Consider the following 12044-nt stretch of genomic DNA (forward strand, 5'->3'; position numbering starts at 1 on the left):
GAGCCACCTGCTGGACACCCCAAAATCACCAGCCAGCTATGCCAGAGCCACTTGCCGTACACTCCGGAATCACCTGCTGGTTACACCAGAGCCACTTGGTGGACAATCCAGAATCACCTGCCGGACATGCCAGAACCACCTGTCACACATGCCGGAACCACGTGCCTGACACGCCGGAACCACCTCGCGGACAGACCGGAACCACCTACCAGACATGCCTGAACCACCTGCCGAGCATGCCGGAACCACCTGCCGGACACGCCAAAACCACCTGCGGGCTAGGCCAGAACCACTTGTAGGACTCTCCTGGAGCACCTGCCGGGCATGCGGGAACCACCTCTCAGACGTGCCAGAACCACGTGCGGCACATGACGGAACCCATTACCGGACAGACCGGAACCACCTGCTGGACACGCCAGAATCACCTGCCAAGAACACCGGAACCACCTGAACAGCTCGCCAGAAACACCTGCCGGACATGCCAAAATCACCTGCCGGCTACACCAGAACCTCTTGCCGGACACTCCGGAATCACCTGCCAGACATGATGCAACCAAATGTCAGACGTGCCAGAACCACGTGCCAGAGACACCGGATGCAACTGCCGAGCATGCCGGAACCTCCTGCTCAACTCGCTGTAACCACCTGCCGGGGACGCCAAAATCACCTGTCAGCTAGGCCAGAACCACGTGGCGGACTCTATGGAATCACCCGCCGGGCATGCCGGAACCAGCTCTCAGACGTGCCAGAAGCACGTGCCGGACACGCCGGAACCACCTACTAGAGAGACCGGAACCACCTGCCAGACCCGCCTGAACCACCTGCTGAGTACGCTGGAACAACCTGCTCTACTCGCTGGAGCCACCTGCTGGACACGCCAAAATCACCTGATGGCTACGCCAGCACCACTCGGCAGACAAGCCAGAATCACCTGCAGGGTATGCCGGAACCACCTCTCAGACGTGCCAGAACCCCTTGTCGGACACTCCGGAATCACCTGTCAGGCATGCCGGAACCACCTCTCGAGCGTGCCAGAATGACGTGCCAGAGACACCGGATGCACCTGCCGAGCACGCCGGAACCTCCTCTTCGACTCGCCGGAACCACCAGCCAGAGACGCCAAAATCCCCTGCCAGGTAGGCCAGAATCACATGGCGGACGCTCCGGAATCTCCCGCCGGGAAGGTAGGAACCACCTCTCAAACATACTGGAAGCACGTGCCGGACATGCCGGCACCACGTACTGGACAGACCAGAAACACCTGCCGGACCTGCCTGAACCACCTGCTGAGCACACCGGAACAACTTGCTCGACTCGCTGGAGCCACCTGCTGGACACCCCAAAATCACCAGCCAGCTATGCCAGAGCCACTTGCCGTACACTCCGGAATCACCTGCTGGTTACACCAGAGCCACTTGGTGGACAATCCAGAATCACCTGCCGGACATGCCAGAACCACCTGTCACACATGCCGGAACCACGTGCCTGACACGCCGGAACCACCTCGCGGACAGACCGGAACCACCTACCAGACATGCCTGAACCACCTGCCGAGCATGCCGGAACCACCTGCCGGACACGCCAAAACCACCTGCGGGCTAGGCCAGAACCACTTGTAGGACTCTCCTGGAGCACCTGCCGGGCATGCGGGAACCACCTCTCAGACGTGCCAGAACCACGTGCGGCACATGACGGAACCCATTACCGGACAGACCGGAACCACCTGCTGGACACGCCAGAATCACCTGCCAAGAACACCGGAACCACCTGAACAGCTCGCCAGAAACACCTGCCGGACATGCCAAAATCACCTGCCGGCTACACCAGAACCTCTTGCCGGACACTCCGGAATCACCTGCCAGACATGATGCAACCAAATGTCAGACGTGCCAGAACCACGTGCCAGAGACACCGGATGCAACTGCCGAGCATGCCGGAACCTCCTGCTCAACTCGCTGTAACCACCTGCCGGGGACGCCAAAATCACCTGTCAGCTAGGCCAGAACCACGTGGCGGACTCTATGGAATCACCCGCCGGGCATGCCGGAACCAGCTCTCAGACGTGCCAGAAGCACGTGCCGGACACGCCGGAACCACCTACTAGAGAGACCGGAACCACCTGCCAGACCCGCCTGAACCACCTGCTGAGTACGCTGGAACAACCTGCTCTACTCGCTGGAGCCACCTGCTGGACACGCCAAAATCACCTGATGGCTACGCCAGCACCACTCGGCAGACAAGCCAGAATCACCTGCAGGGTATGCCGGAACCACCTCTCAGACGTGCCAGAACCCCTTGTCGGACACTCCGGAATCACCTGTCAGGCATGCCGGAACCACCTCTCGAGCGTGCCAGAATGACGTGCCAGAGACACCGGATGCACCTGCCGAGCACGCCGGAACCTCCTCTTCGACTCGCCGGAACCACCAGCCAGAGACGCCAAAATCCCCTGCCAGGTAGGCCAGAATCACATGGCGGACGCTCCGGAATCTCCCGCCGGGAAGGTAGGAACCACCTCTCAAACATACTGGAAGCACGTGCCGGACATGCCGGCACCACGTACTGGACAGACCAGAAACACCTGCCGGACCTGCCTGAACCACCTGCTGAGCACACCGGAACAACTTGCTCGACTCGCTGGAGCCACCTGCTGGACACCCCAAAATCACCAGCCAGCTATGCCAGAACCACTTGCCGTACACTCCGGAATCACCTGCTGGTTACACCAGAGCCACTTGGTGGACAATCCAGAATCACCTGCCGGACATGCCAGAACCACCTGTCACACATGCCGGAACCACGTGCCTGACACGCCGGAACCACCTCGCGGACAGACCGGAACCACCTACCAGACATGCCTGAACCACCTGCCGAGCATGCCGGAACCACCTGCCGGACACGCCAAAACCACCTGCGGGCTAGGCCAGAACCACTTGTAGGACTCTCCTGGAGCACCTGCCGGGCATGCGGGAACCACCTCTCAGACGTGCCAGAACCACGTGCGGCACATGACGGAACCCATTACCGGACAGACCGGAACCACCTGCTGGACACGCCAGAATCACCTGCCAAGAACACCGGAACCACCTGAACAGCTCGCCAGAAACACCTGCCGGACATGCCAAAATCACCTGCCGGCTACACCAGAACCTCTTGCCGGACACTCCGGAATCACCTGCCAGACATGATGCAACCAAATGTCAGACGTGCCAGAACCACGTGCCAGAGACACCGGATGCAACTGCCGAGCATGCCGGAACCTCCTGCTCAACTCGCTGTAACCACCTGCCGGGGACGCCAAAATCACCTGTCAGCTAGGCCAGAACCACGTGGCGGACTCTATGGAATCACCCGCCGGGCATGCCGGAACCAGCTCTCAGACGTGCCAGAAGCACGTGCCGGACACGCCGGAACCACCTACTAGAGAGACCGGAACCACCTGCCAGACCCGCCTGAACCACCTGCTGAGTACGCTGGAACAACCTGCTCTACTCGCTGGAGCCACCTGCTGGACACGCCAAAATCACCTGATGGCTACGCCAGCACCACTCGGCAGACAAGCCAGAATCACCTGCAGGGTATGCCGGAACCACCTCTCAGACGTGCCAGAACCCCTTGTCGGACACTCCGGAATCACCTGTCAGGCATGCCGGAACCACCTCTCGAGCGTGCCAGAATGACGTGCCAGAGACACCGGATGCACCTGCCGAGCACGCCGGAACCTCCTCTTCGACTCGCCGGAACCACCAGCCAGAGACGCCAAAATCCCCTGCCAGGTAGGCCAGAATCACATGGCGGACGCTCCGGAATCTCCCGCCGGGAAGGTAGGAACCACCTCTCAAACATACTGGAAGCACGTGCCGGACATGCCGGCACCACGTACTGGACAGACCAGAAACACCTGCCGGACCTGCCTGAACCACCTGCTGAGCACACCGGAACAACTTGCTCGACTCGCTGGAGCCACCTGCTGGACACCCCAAAATCACCAGCCAGCTATGCCAGAACCACTTGCCGTACACTCCGGAATCACCTGCTGGTTACACCAGAGCCACTTGGTGGACAATCCAGAATCACCTGCCGGACATGCCAGAACCACCTGTCACACATGCCGGAACCACGTGCCTGACACGCCGGAACCACCTCGCGGACAGACCGGAACCACCTACCAGACATGCCTGAACCACCTGCCGAGCATGCCGGAACCACCTGCCGGACACGCCAAAACCACCTGCGGGCTAGGCCAGAACCACTTGTAGGACTCTCCTGGAGCACCTGCCGGGCATGCGGGAACCACCTCTCAGACGTGCCAGAACCACGTGCGGCACATGACGGAACCCATTACCGGACAGACCGGAACCACCTGCTGGACACGCCAGAATCACCTGCCAAGAACACCGGAACCACCTGAACAGCTCGCCAGAAACACCTGCCGGACATGCCAAAATCACCTGCCGGCTACACCAGAACCTCTTGCCGGACACTCCGGAATCACCTGCCAGACATGATGCAACCAAATGTCAGACGTGCCAGAACCACGTGCCAGAGACACCGGATGCAACTGCCGAGCATGCCGGAACCTCCTGCTCAACTCGCTGTAACCACCTGCCGGGGACGCCAAAATCACCTGTCAGCTAGGCCAGAACCACGTGGCGGACTCTATGGAATCACCCGCCGGGCATGCCGGAACCAGCTCTCAGACGTGCCAGAAGCACGTGCCGGACACGCCGGAACCACCTACTAGAGAGACCGGAACCACCTGCCAGACCCGCCTGAACCACCTGCTGAGTACGCTGGAACAACCTGCTCTACTCGCTGGAGCCACCTGCTGGACACGCCAAAATCACCTGATGGCTACGCCAGCACCACTCGGCAGACAAGCCAGAATCACCTGCAGGGTATGCCGGAACCACCTCTCAGACGTGCCAGAACCCCTTGTCGGACACTCCGGAATCACCTGTCAGGCATGCCGGAACCACCTCTCGAGCGTGCCAGAATGACGTGCCAGAGACACCGGATGCACCTGCCGAGCACGCCGGAACCTCCTCTTCGACTCGCCGGAACCACCAGCCAGAGACGCCAAAATCCCCTGCCAGGTAGGCCAGAATCACATGGCGGACGCTCCGGAATCTCCCGCCGGGAAGGTAGGAACCACCTCTCAAACATACTGGAAGCACGTGCCGGACATGCCGGCACCACGTACTGGACAGACCAGAAACACCTGCCGGACCTGCCTGAACCACCTGCTGAGCACACCGGAACAACTTGCTCGACTCGCTGGAGCCACCTGCTGGACACCCCAAAATCACCAGCCAGCTATGCCAGAGCCACTTGCCGTACACTCCGGAATCACCTGCTGGTTACACCAGAGCCACTTGGTGGACAATCCAGAATCACCTGCCGGACATGCCAGAACCACCTGTCACACATGCCGGAACCACGTGCCTGACACGCCGGAACCACCTCGCGGACAGACCGGAACCACCTACCAGACATGCCTGAACCACCTGCCGAGCATGCCGGAACCACCTGCCGGACACGCCAAAACCACCTGCGGGCTAGGCCAGAACCACTTGTAGGACTCTCCTGGAGCACCTGCCGGGCATGCGGGAACCACCTCTCAGACGTGCCAGAACCACGTGCGGCACATGACGGAACCCATTACCGGACAGACCGGAACCACCTGCTGGACACGCCAGAATCACCTGCCAAGAACACCGGAACCACCTGAACAGCTCGCCAGAAACACCTGCCGGACATGCCAAAATCACCTGCCGGCTACACCAGAACCTCTTGCCGGACACTCCGGAATCACCTGCCAGACATGATGCAACCAAATGTCAGACGTGCCAGAACCACGTGCCAGAGACACCGGATGCAACTGCCGAGCATGCCGGAACCTCCTGCTCAACTCGCTGTAACCACCTGCCGGGGACGCCAAAATCACCTGTCAGCTAGGCCAGAACCACGTGGCGGACTCTATGGAATCACCCGCCGGGCATGCCGGAACCAGCTCTCAGACGTGCCAGAAGCACGTGCCGGACACGCCGGAACCACCTACTAGAGAGACCGGAACCACCTGCCAGACCCGCCTGAACCACCTGCTGAGTACGCTGGAACAACCTGCTCTACTCGCTGGAGCCACCTGCTGGACACGCCAAAATCACCTGATGGCTACGCCAGCACCACTCGGCAGACAAGCCAGAATCACCTGCAGGGTATGCCGGAACCACCTCTCAGACGTGCCAGAACCCCTTGTCGGACACTCCGGAATCACCTGTCAGGCATGCCGGAACCACCTCTCGAGCGTGCCAGAATGACGTGCCAGAGACACCGGATGCACCTGCCGAGCACGCCGGAACCTCCTCTTCGACTCGCCGGAACCACCAGCCAGAGACGCCAAAATCCCCTGCCAGGTAGGCCAGAATCACATGGCGGACGCTCCGGAATCTCCCGCCGGGAAGGTAGGAACCACCTCTCAAACATACTGGAAGCACGTGCCGGACATGCCGGCACCACGTACTGGACAGACCAGAAACACCTGCCGGACCTGCCTGAACCACCTGCTGAGCACACCGGAACAACTTGCTCGACTCGCTGGAGCCACCTGCTGGACACCCCAAAATCACCAGCCAGCTATGCCAGAACCACTTGCCGTACACTCCGGAATCACCTGCTGGTTACACCAGAGCCACTTGGTGGACAATCCAGAATCACCTGCCGGACATGCCAGAACCACCTGTCACACATGCCGGAACCACGTGCCTGACACGCCGGAACCACCTCGCGGACAGACCGGAACCACCTACCAGACATGCCTGAACCACCTGCCGAGCATGCCGGAACCACCTGCCGGACACGCCAAAACCACCTGCGGGCTAGGCCAGAACCACTTGTAGGACTCTCCTGGAGCACCTGCCGGGCATGCGGGAACCACCTCTCAGACGTGCCAGAACCACGTGCGGCACATGACGGAACCCATTACCGGACAGACCGGAACCACCTGCTGGACACGCCAGAATCACCTGCCAAGAACACCGGAACCACCTGAACAGCTCGCCAGAAACACCTGCCGGACATGCCAAAATCACCTGCCGGCTACACCAGAACCTCTTGCCGGACACTCCGGAATCACCTGCCAGACATGATGCAACCAAATGTCAGACGTGCCAGAACCACGTGCCAGAGACACCGGATGCAACTGCCGAGCATGCCGGAACCTCCTGCTCAACTCGCTGTAACCACCTGCCGGGGACGCCAAAATCACCTGTCAGCTAGGCCAGAACCACGTGGCGGACTCTATGGAATCACCCGCCGGGCATGCCGGAACCAGCTCTCAGACGTGCCAGAAGCACGTGCCGGACACGCCGGAACCACCTACTAGAGAGACCGGAACCACCTGCCAGACCCGCCTGAACCACCTGCTGAGTACGCTGGAACAACCTGCTCTACTCGCTGGAGCCACCTGCTGGACACGCCAAAATCACCTGATGGCTACGCCAGCACCACTCGGCAGACAAGCCAGAATCACCTGCAGGGTATGCCGGAACCACCTCTCAGACGTGCCAGAACCCCTTGTCGGACACTCCGGAATCACCTGTCAGGCATGCCGGAACCACCTCTCGAGCGTGCCAGAATGACGTGCCAGAGACACCGGATGCACCTGCCGAGCACGCCGGAACCTCCTCTTCGACTCGCCGGAACCACCAGCCAGAGACGCCAAAATCCCCTGCCAGGTAGGCCAGAATCACATGGCGGACGCTCCGGAATCTCCCGCCGGGAAGGTAGGAACCACCTCTCAAACATACTGGAAGCACGTGCCGGACATGCCGGCACCACGTACTGGACAGACCAGAAACACCTGCCGGACCTGCCTGAACCACCTGCTGAGCACACCGGAACAACTTGCTCGACTCGCTGGAGCCACCTGCTGGACACCCCAAAATCACCAGCCAGCTATGCCAGAACCACTTGCCGTACACTCCGGAATCACCTGCTGGTTACACCAGAGCCACTTGGTGGACAATCCAGAATCACCTGCCGGACATGCCAGAACCACCTGTCACACATGCCGGAACCACGTGCCTGACACGCCGGAACCACCTCGCGGACAGACCGGAACCACCTACCAGACATGCCTGAACCACCTGCCGAGCATGCCGGAACCACCTGCCGGACACGCCAAAATCACCTGCGGGCTAGGCCAGAACCACTTGTAGGACTCTCCTGGAGCACCTGCCGGGCATGCGGGAACCACCTCTCAGACGTGCCAGAACCACGTGCGGCACATGACGGAACCCATTACCGGACAGACCGGAACCACCTGCTGGACACGCCAGAATCACCTGCCAAGAACACCGGAACCACCTGAACAGCTCGCCAGAAACACCTGCCGGACATGCCAAAATCACCTGCCGGCTACACCAGAACCTCTTGCCGGACACTCCGGAATCACCTGCCAGACATGATGCAACCAAATGTCAGACGTGCCAGAACCACGTGCCAGAGACACCGGATGCAACTGCCGAGCATGCCGGAACCTCCTGCTCAACTCGCTGTAACCACCTGCCGGGGACGCCAAAATCACCTGTCAGCTAGGCCAGAACCACGTGGCGGACTCTATGGAATCACCCGCCGGGCATGCCGGAACCAGCTCTCAGACGTGCCAGAAGCACGTGCCGGACACGCCGGAACCACCTACTAGAGAGACCGGAACCACCTGCCAGACCCGCCTGAACCACCTGCTGAGTACGCTGGAACAACCTGCTCTACTCGCTGGAGCCACCTGCTGGACACGCCAAAATCACCTGATGGCTACGCCAGCACCACTCGGCAGACAAGCCAGAATCACCTGCAGGGTATGCCGGAACCACCTCTCAGACGTGCCAGAACCCCTTGTCGGACACTCCGGAATCACCTGTCAGGCATGCCGGAACCACCTCTCGAGCGTGCCAGAATGACGTGCCAGAGACACCGGATGCACCTGCCGAGCACGCCGGAACCTCCTCTTCGACTCGCCGGAACCACCAGCCAGAGACGCCAAAATCCCCTGCCAGGTAGGCCAGAATCACATGGTGGACGCTCCGGAATCTCCCGCCGGGAAGGTAGGAACCACCTCTCAAACATACTGGAAGCACGTGCCGGACATGCCGGCACCACGTACTGGACAGACCAGAAACACCTGCCGGACCTGCCTGAACCACCTGCTGAGCACACCGGAACAACTTGCTCGACTCGCTGGAGCCACCTGCTGGACACCCCAAAATCACCAGCCAGCTATCCCAGAGCCACTTGCCGTACACTCCGGAATCACCTGCTGGTTACACCAGAGCCACTTGGTGGACAATCCAGAATCACCTGCCGGACATGCCAGAACCACCTGTCACACATGCCGGAACCACGTGCCTGACACGCCGGAACCACCTCGCGGACAGACCGGAACCACCTACCAGACATGCCTGAACCACCTGCCGAGCATGCCGGAACCACCTGCCGGACACGCCAAAACCACCTGCGGGCTAGGCCAGAACCACTTGTAGGACTCTCCTGGAGCACCTGCCGGGCATGCGGGAACCACCTCTCAGACGTGCCAGAACCACGTGCGGCACATGACGGAACCCATTACCGGACAGACCGGAACCACCTGCTGGACACGCCAGAATCACCTGCCAAGAACACCGGAACCACCTGAACAGCTCGCCAGAAACACCTGCCGGACATGCCAAAATCACCTGCCGGCTACACCAGAACCTCTTGCCGGACACTCCGGAATCACCTGCCAGACATGATGCAACCAAATGTCAGACGTGCCAGAACCACGTGCCAGAGACACCGGATGCAACTGCCGAGCATGCCGGAACCTCCTGCTCAACTCGCTGTAACCACCTGCCGGGGACGCCAAAATCACCTGTCAGCTAGGCCAGAACCACGTGGCGGACTCTATGGAATCACCCGCCGGGCATGCCGGAACCAGCTCTCAGACGTGCCAGAAGCACGTGCCGGACACGCCGGAACCACCTACTAGAGAGACCGGAACCACCTGCCAGACCCGCCTGAACCACCTGCTGAGTACGCTGGAACAACCTGCTCTACTCGCTGGAGCCACCTGCTGGACACGCCAAAATCACCTGATGGCTACGCCAGCACCACTCGGCAGACAAGCCAGAATCACCTGCAGGGTATGCCGGAACCACCTCTCAGACGTGCCAGAACCCCTTGTCGGACACTCCGGAATCACCTGTCAGGCATGCCGGAACCACCTCTCGAGCGTGCCAGAATGACGTGCCAGAGACACCGGATGCACCTGCCGAGCACGCCGGAACCTCCTCTTCGACTCGCCGGAACCACCAGCCAGAGACGCCAAAATCCCCTGCCAGGTAGGCCAGAATCACATGGCGGACGCTCCGGAATCTCCCGCCGGGAAGGTAGGAACCACCTCTCAAACATACTGGAAGCACGTGCCGGACATGCCGGCACCACGTACTGGACAGACCAGAAACACCTGCCGGACCTGCCTGAACCACCTGCTGAGCACACCGGAACAACTTGCTCGACTCGCTGGAGCCACCTGCTGGACACCCCAAAATCACCAGCCAGCTATGCCAGAACCACTTGCCGTACACTCCGGAATCACCTGCTGGTTACACCAGAGCCACTTGGTGGACAATCCAGAATCACCTGCCGGACATGCCAGAACCACCTGTCACACATGCCGGAACCACGTGCCTGACACGCCGGAACCACCTCGCGGACAGACCGGAACCACCTACCAGACATGCCTGAACCACCTGCCGAGCATGCCGGAACCACCTGCCGGACACGCCAAAACCACCTGCGGGCTAGGCCAGAACCACTTGTAGGACTCTCCTGGAGCACCTGCCGGGCATGCGGGAACCACCTCTCAGACGTGCCAGAACCACGTGCGGCACATGACGGAACCCATTACCGGACAGACCGGAACCACCTGCTGGACACGCCAGAATCACCTGCCAAGAACACCGGAACCACCTGAACAGCTCGCCAGAAACACCTGCCGGACATGCCAAAATCACCTGCCGGCTACACCAGAACCTCTTGCCGGACACTCCGGAATCACCTGCCAGACATGATGCAACCAAATGTCAGACGTGCCAGAACCACGTGCCAGAGACACCGGATGCAACTGCCGAGCATGCCGGAACCTCCTGCTCAACTCGCTGTAACCACCTGCCGGGGACGCCAAAATCACCTGTCAGCTAGGCCAGAACCACGTGGCGGACTCTATGGAATCACCCGCCGGGCATGCCGGAACCAGCTCTCAGACGTGCCAGAAGCACGTGCCGGACACGCCGGAACCACCTACTAGAGAGACCGGAACCACCTGCCAGACCCGCCTGAACCACCTGCTGAGTACGCTGGAACAACCTGCTCTACTCGCTGGAGCCACCTGCTGGACACGCCAAAATCACCTGATGGCTACGCCAGCACCACTCGGCAGACAAGCCAGAATCACCTGCAGGGTATGCCGGAACCACCTCTCAGACGTGCCAGAACCCCTTGTCGGACACTCCGGAATCACCTGTCAGGCATGCCGGAACCACCTCTCGAGCGTGCCAGAATGACGTGCCAGAGACACCGGATGCACCTGCCGAGCACGCCGGAACCTCCTCTTCGACTCGCCGGAACCACCAGCCAGAGACGCCAAAATCCCCTGCCAGGTAGGCCAGAATCACATGGCGGACGCTCCGGAATCTCCCGCCGGGAAGGTAGGAACCACCTCTCAAACATACTGGAAGCACGTGCCGGACATGCCGGCACCACGTACTGGACAGACCAGAAACACCTGCCGGACCTGCCTGAACCACCTGCTGAGCACACCGGAACAACTTGCTCGACTCACTGGAGCCACCTGCTGGACACCCCAAAATCACCAGCCAGCTATGCCAGAACCACTTGCCGTACACTCCGGAATCACCTGCTGGTTACACCAGAGCCACTTGGTGGACAATCCAGAATCACCTGCCGGACATGCCAGAACCACCTGTCACACATGCCGGAACCACGTG

This window comes from Equus asinus, chromosome 10 (genome assembly GCF_041296235.1).
Source record: "Equus asinus isolate D_3611 breed Donkey chromosome 10, EquAss-T2T_v2, whole genome shotgun sequence".
In the NCBI taxonomy this organism is placed as follows: Eukaryota; Metazoa; Chordata; class Mammalia; order Perissodactyla; family Equidae; genus Equus; species Equus asinus.